We start from the raw sequence: 8,504 nt of genomic DNA on the forward strand, positions 1-8,504 counted from the left end.
TGCTGAGCACCTATCTTTCCTCCGGCGGTGCGGCCGTGTGCGTCTTTCTGTGAAGTGATACATGACGTGAGGTTGAGGAGGGGAGGAGTTTGGGCTTGGGCTGGAGTGCACGCTAAACTAGGATGCAGTAGTTGCTTTGAACGCCCAATTTTGAATTGCACCAAACGTTCATAAGCAGCCACCAAGCTATCGATCCAATACTGAATTGATCATTCTCTGCTAACTCCTAGTCCTAGTGAATGTTGCGTCGCCGGTCGCCTCTCCGTGCGGCTTTGTGCCCCTGCCGCTCTCTGTGTTATTGTTGTATGTTAGTAGTTTCAACATTCAAGCGACAAGAGTCCATGTTTCTATGTTACTTTTTTGCTGGGAATTCAGATAGTTTTATTCAAACAAAAGTGCTCCTGGGACAATTAACCAAAAGGCGGATGATCATGAAGGATGGTTCAGAGTCCAAAGAAATAAATGATGAAGCAACACCAAGGTGTGGTTTATACCAAATGCCTAGCAAAGTAGTGGAACATCGAGCAACACCTCCTGCTCCTGCCTTGGCAGAACCCGAGTTTCTATGTTACTTCAATCAGCACAACTCGGCTAGAACTCGGTGGCTAATGAGTCAAGTCGAGTTTTGATTTGAACATGTTAACATAATGAGTTTAACGAATAGAGCTAACGAGTTACTCGTTTAGCTCATTAATTAGAAGTGACATGCGATAAGTACCAATATTGTTGTTGATTGTTGTCATACATGGAGTGCACCAACTGTTTCTTTAACGTAGATTATCGATTGTTGTGATTTGTGAAGAAAAAATATGTGTCTACATTTTTTTAGGTTAATTGCATACATGAAACGCATATTTTGTTATTCACATTTATAACGAGCTTAGCTAGTTTTTTTTGCAGGGGTAAAAAGGGTGTATTAATCAAGAGCAAATCAGTTCATCCCTACACATACTAGCTAGGGATTTTGTCCAGCCCGGACTGGATCTGAACAACAATGCGATCCTCAGTCCTATCAAAGTTCGCTAAAAAATGATTAATATTATTATGCTCTCGACTAATATGAGCTAGCTCGCGAGTTACCGGAGTTGAGCCGAGTTTGAATCTGACCTTGTTAACAATCGAACCTACTTTCAATGCGAGGTACGTACTCCTTTCGTAAATTAATATACGAGCGTTTTAGAGGCAGTAGCTAACAATCAAGCCGTGCGAATACCGCTGGTTCCCTTCCATGGTTCCATCCTGTGAACTACCACGAGGTGGGCGACGATGACGAGAGGAGCTCACGCTGGTGTGCTTGTGTAACTGGTCTGTCATTTCTTAGTCATCACAGTCGGTGAGACGGATGCATGATACATACTTTTCACCAGAAAAATGTACCAACGCGTACGGACGCAAGCCACTGTCCTCCTCTAACTGGGTAGCATGAGTTTTTTTTTTTTTGACAGGGACCGGTAGGAGGAGTTTATAACTCTCACGCTAGCTCCATGATTGTAGGAGGTGGTGTACAGACATCACTCACTCACTTAACTAAGTTCCGGCCTATAAAATCCTCATGCGTTCTTGTCATCTAGCTAGCCTGCAGAGTCTTCGATCGAGACGGTAACAGTTTACATAGAGTTTCCCGGCCGATATTATGCTCTGACTATTTGCGGTATGTACGTACGTGCTGGAATCTAGCCGCTGTTCATCGGGATCCAGCCGGCCGGGATACGTCGACGCACAGGACAAATATGAACACCGGTACTGTCACATCAGCCCGGTGGTGTCATCGGGCGGGCAGCAGTACTACAAAACTCCGGCGAGGTGCGTACGTACGTATAATACGCCGCCGTGTACGAGCTACGTGCGCGGTGCTGGCTGTTGGGCGGGTTTGTTTTTGCTCTATGATTAGCTGTCGTGGATCTCGAGACATGTTCGCGTTTCAACTCTCTCGGCCATGGAAAAATGGAAAAAAGAAACTCTCAACTTGATTCATATTCTGTGTAGTATATATAATAGTATGAGAGATGTGAATGTGATCCATGGGGGCTGGGAAGTCTAGGTAATGATCGAAGCAAGAGGCTAAGCTGGCAGCGGAGATGGTTGAGATACGGATGGATTTGGAATCGTGGTGCTTGCTGTTGTCGACAGTGACGCCATTGTTTTGCTTGACGGGAGATTCAGATGCCGCTGGGCTGGCTCTTTGGACTTATCGTAGCTGTGGTATACGTGGGTGGCAGCGAAATATCTCTACAACAACAGTGCCTATACGTAGCTGTTGCCACCATTGTTTCGAAATGTGCGACTTTGAAATGATAAATTGGAGTCTGGTTTCTTTATTTTCAATCGTTGTAGGACGTGCATCATTGTGATATAGGCAAACTATAAAAATTGTCATATTGTATTTCTGATGGGTTGGAAAAAAGAAAAGATGGGAGAGAACAGAAGCGTGTTGTAGATTAGAGTAGAAAATAATATTAGAGTAATGCTACACCTACAAAGGGGTTCACACAATTTTTATGTGACTAGACAACTGGCAAGTTATGACTGGGGTTAGGGAGAGACGGGCCGCAACCCACTTAAATTCAGGAGGGAGAGAAGTATTCATGGAAAATTACGTAAAAACTTGCGCTAGTCTTCGTAAGTCTAGGATTACTCATAATAATATAGCCACCTACAAAATACCGTGCCATGGCATATAATTTGGTTGGCTATTAGGTTAGTATTTTTTTTTCCACTTTCTAAATTTCTCCTTCCTCTCACTAATTTACTCATTTTGCATAGGAATGCGTATAGAAATTGACTCTTGCATGAGAGTTCACTCCTCTCTCTTTTTTGCATTGTAAATGTCATGTAAGTGGGTTAGGCTAGTCATAGTGTGGAATAACTTAGACTAGTGTCTATGACATTAATCTATGTTACTACCTTCATAGTGCAAAGTGATATAGAAGTACTAGTATCATATATGGTTGCATTTATTAGCTTCTAGACTCAAACTTTCTTGGTAAACACTATGTGATGTTAACATAATATGTTACTCTAAACACCTCTCTCCTTATTAACTAGCTGCCACATAAGCAAACTTGTCTTGGGATATGTTATGTTACTAGCTATTACTCCCACTATGACTAGCCTTATAATTAAGAGACAATGAAATCGAAGAGTGAGCTCTCATGTAAGAGCCAATCTCCGCGTGTACTCATAGATAAAAATGTTGATTAAGAGAAAAGAGAAAAGATAAAGTGGTTTGCATACTAACTTAATATCCAAAATTGTAGCCAACTCTTTCATCTGCATTATTAAATTTCTACTATTAAAGGGGGGTTGGTAGCGTTGCCTCCACCTCCTCCCTTATTTTTTCCTCTCCATGCCTCCCTCTTCACTTTGGTTTTATTTTGTTTTTCTGAATAATCTCAACAGATGCCACACAAAATAAAAAACAAAGTAAATAGAGTAACTTGAAATAATCAATACAAAATTGGTACTTTCCAAAACCATGTCATGCGTTAACTCAATAAAAATAAATAAAATAATTTGTTACCAAAATCTCAACTCAATCAAAACTTTTCTTGCCTTCCCCACTAATACCCAAATCAAATCAAATCTTAACAAAACCTCAACTAAATAAAAAAATTCCTTGCGTTCCCCTACCTATACTCAAATCAAATTAAATCTTATCAAAATCTAGAATACGGTGAGTGTAAGTTATACGCCGGATATGTTGATGTTGAACCACTAGAATATTTATGCCTCGTTGCAAATAAGACTAGATTTTAATGACATGGTTGATTTATATATCCAGCTGGCTTTAATATTGTGTGATTGTGAGGAATTTTATCTCACGGGATGATTGGTTTGTAGTCGCACTTTTGTCGTGTAGCCCGCACACGCGTGTCTTTGCGACAACCACATAAGGTAATATCACGATGACATGGATTATTTGTGTGGTGATTAGGATTCAGTCACATAATGCCACATGACTTTGGGTCACAAACATGTGGCTCATTTGGTCACTGTCCCACATGTTAGTTGCCCAAAGTCAGGTGACGCAATGTCACTAAATCTACGTCCATTGTCAGGATATGCATTGAAATTAGTATTGAATATGTGTATTAAGCTACAATTATACTTGGTGTATATGGAGGGTTAGGTGTGTAAGCCATACAAGTGTAGCACGACCCTATTATGTAAAAGCACTGTGTGGTAGGTAAAATAGACTACACAAGCTGATAGGCCAAACATGAAATTGCAAAGGGAATGACCCGCGTGCTCATGGCAGGGGTGACCCGACCGACCATGGCGCGATGGTCGAGATGTGTCTGATGAGCTTGACGGGCTTGTCTTGGTCTGTTGTATGTCGATCTAGTGCATTGGATGAGCGCTTACAATCATGGGAATGTATCTAGTGCACCCACCTTGTGGTGCTACCAGTGGACCTCATGTCGTAGCATATTTTCAAATGTTTGAAGAATCTAGAAACATCTAGCACATTGACACACCATAAATGTATGTTGCCACACAAATTTCAAATCAAAATTCGAAATATTTCAAGAGATACAAAAATGAAAAATTTGACATCATTGTCATAATTAATTGGCCAAATCTAAAGACAACTTATCTTATGTACTATTCAATTTTGAATTTCTTATTTTTGTGTGTTTGGGGCTATGTTTCAAATTTTCATTTCATATTTGGTGACAACATGCATTGATGTTGTGTGATGTGCTAACTTTTTTTAAAGAATTTTCCAAACATTTAAAAATATGCTATGGAAGTTCGGTGCACCAGATGCACCACAAACACCGGTGCACCATATTCTCCCAACAAATGGCCGAGGACGTGATGATGTTTGATGAACCTAGTTAACAATTTTTTTCTATTTTGTCTATTTTTTATAATGATCAAAACACATAAATTCTAACAGGAATATGGGTCATGATATAGCATACTATATACTGTTATACATTGACTCCGCACCTTGTCTACACTTCATCTACTAGAATACAACGAGCTAGTGACATCGGTGCGCAAGCAACTAGTGTCTTGGGCCTCCTTTTGGTTTGTATAAATATTAGAGGAATTCTAGAGGATTTTCGTACAAAGGGTGGATTTTATTGGCTCAAAATCACACATAAAGAGAATACATAACACAATGAGCACACACCTAGTCACTGCATAGTTCGGATGCACACAACCAACCCAACACACATGCACGAAAACAACCCAACAACTAGCAAAGTCATATACGACCAAAACTATGCGTAGGCGAGGAAAAAGGAAAAAAAAATCCCTAAACCAATGTGTGATAGGCAAATTGCAGTAATGGCCATATCCGCACGAACCATCTCATGACACCACACAAATGATGAGATTTTTTTCAAAGCAACGCCTCAAGAAGGGAGTGATACTAAAGTGTCGTCGTCACCGAATCCAAGCACGAAGGGCATAATCTAGGTTTCCACCTCGGAGAACCAATTTGAGCATATATGAGCAATGCCTTCAACAAGTTAACAACGTAAAATAAACATCGCCATTGCTATGTATAATCAAGTTGGGTCAAACCTAGTCTTTGACCTCACAGCTAGAGACCGTGTGCTCCAGTAGCACCACCGTCGAAGTCATTCAAGTGTTGTTGCCATCACTTTTTCTGCGATCCTAGCATCTACATGTGATGTGACCGTCGTCGATGTACAACCATCTCTTTGTGTCCAACATCATCCATAATTTGCATCTCACCGCCGAAGTCAACCGCTGGATCTTGAGATATGAACACTCCTGAATATCTTTTTGTGACCATCGCAGTCGTGCAGCCATAGGAGGTTGCTACCTCTTGAGCACTGCATTGGTTTTCCCTTGAAGAGGAAAGAGTGATGCAGCAAAGTAGTGTAAGTATTTCCCTCAGTTTTTGAGAACCAAGGTATCAATCCAGTAGGAGATCACGCTCAAGTCCCACGCACCTACACAAACAAATAAGAACCCCGCAACCAACGCGATAAAGGGGTTGTCAAGCCCTTCACAGTCACTTACGAAAGTGAGATTTGATAAGATAATATTTTTGGTATTTTGATAAAGAGAAATAAAGATGCAAGGTAAAATAAACGGCAAAGGAAATAACTAAGTGTTGGGAGATTAATATGATGAAAGATAGACCCCGGGGCCATAGGTTTCACTAGTGGCTTCTCTCAAGAGCATAAGTATTACGATGGGTAAACGAATTACTGTCGAGCAATTGATAGAATTGAGCATAGTTATGAGAATATCTAGGTATGACCATGTATATAGGCATCACGTCAGAGACAAGTAGACCGAAATGATTCTGCATCTACTACTATTACTCCACACATCAACCGCTATCCAGCATGCATCTAGAGTATTAAGTTCATAAGAACAGAGTAATGCTTTAAGGAAGATGACATGATGTAGAGGGATAAACTCATGCAATATGATATAAACCCCATCTTTTTATCCTCGATGGCAACAATACAATACGTGTCGGTTCCCTTTCTTTCACTGGGATCGAGCACCGCAAGATTGAACCCAAAGCTAAGCACTTCTCCCATTGCAAGAAAGATCAATGTAGTAGGCCAAACCAAACTGATAATTTGAAGAGACTTGCAAAGATAAACCAATCATACATAAAAGAATTCATAGGAGAATCAAATATTGTTCATAGATAAACTTGATCATAAACCCACAATTCATCGGATCTCGACAAACACACCGCAAAAGAAGATTACATCGAATAGATCTCCAAGAAGATCGAGGAGAACTTTGTATTGAGATCCAAGAGAGAGAAGAAGACATCTAGCTAATAACTATGGACCCGTAGGTCTAAAGTAAACTACTCACACATCACCGGAGAGGCCATGGAGTTGATGTAGAGGCCCTCCGTGATCAATGCCCCCTCCAACGGAGCTCCGGAAAAGGCCCCAAGATGGGATCTCTCGGGTACAGAAGGTTGCGGCGGTGGAATTAGGTTTTAGTGGTGCTCTTGGATGTTTGGGGGGTACGTGGATATACATAGGAGGAAGAAGTACGTCGGTGGAGCAACGGAGGGCCCACGAGGCTGGAGGGCACGCCCAGGGGGGTAGGCGCGCCCCCTGCCTCATGCCTTCCTCCCTTGTTTCTTGACGCCCACTCCAAGTCTCCTGGATCACGTTTGTTGAGAAAATCATGTTCCCGAAGGTTTCTTTCCGTTTGGACTCCGTTTGATATTCCTTTTCTTTGAAACCCTAAAATAGGCAAAAACAGCAATTTGGGCTGGGCCTTCGGTTAGTAGGTTAGTCCCAAAAGTAATATAAAAGTGTAAAATAAAGCCCATTGACATCCAAAATAGATAATATAATAGCATGGAGCAATCAAAAATTATAGATACGTTGGAGACGTATCAGAGGTCGTTGCAACACAGTTTGCAGTCAACCCACACCTGGCTGATCAGATGTGGATCATCACCCCCAAGTAGTGGACCATGCTACTTGTAGAATGTGTTGGTATTTCCCCGAAGAGGAGAGGATGATGCATAGTAGAGATAAGTATTTCGCTCAATTAAGAACCAAGGTTATCAATCCAGTAGAACCACACAACACCTCGTTAGCAGCACCTACACACAAAATAACAAATCCTTGCAACCCAACGCGAACAAGGGGTTGTCAATCCCTTGGCGGTTACGTGCAAGATAAATTTGTGTAGTAATTGATAGATAGGTTGAACAAAAATACAAAATAAATTAAATAAAGTAAAATTGCAACAAGGTATTTTTAGGATATTTAGTATATGATAAAAGTGGACCTGGGGGGCATAGTTTTCACTAGATGCTTCTCTCTTGAAAATAGCATACGATGGGTAAACAAATTATTGTTGGGCAATTGATATAAAAGCAAATAATCATGATGATATCCAAGGCACTGATCATGTATATAAGCATCATGTCCGAGACAAGTAGACCGAAATGATTCTGCATCTACTACTATTACTCCACACATTGACCGGTGTCCAACATGCATCTAGAGTATTAAGTTCATAAAGAATGGAGCAACACCTTAAGCAAGATGACATGATGTAGACAAAGTAAACTCACGCATGAATAAACCCCATCTTTTTATCCTTAATGGCAACGATACAAATACGTGTCATGTCCCCTTCTGTCACTGGGATTGAGCACCGTAAGATCGAACACATCACAAAGCACCTCTCCCATTGCAAGAAAAATCAATCTAGTTGGCCAAATCAAATCAATAGATCAGAGAGAATTATGAAGTTATAATAATCATGCATGAAAGAGTTCAGAGAAGACTCAAATAATATTCATGGATAATTTGATCATAAAGTCACAATTCATCGGATCTCAACAAACACACCGCAAAAAGTGATTACATCGAATAGAACTCCAAGAACATCAAGGAGAACATTGTATTGAAGATCAAAGAGAGGGAAAGAGAGAGAGAGAGAGAGAGAGAGAGAGAGAGAGAGAGAGAGAGAGAGAGATCTAGCTACTAACTATGGACCCGTAGGTCTGTGGTAAACTA

This window comes from Triticum dicoccoides, chromosome 5A, assembly GCF_002162155.2.
Source record: "Triticum dicoccoides isolate Atlit2015 ecotype Zavitan chromosome 5A, WEW_v2.0, whole genome shotgun sequence".
NCBI lineage: Eukaryota > Viridiplantae > Streptophyta > Magnoliopsida > Poales > Poaceae > Triticum > Triticum dicoccoides.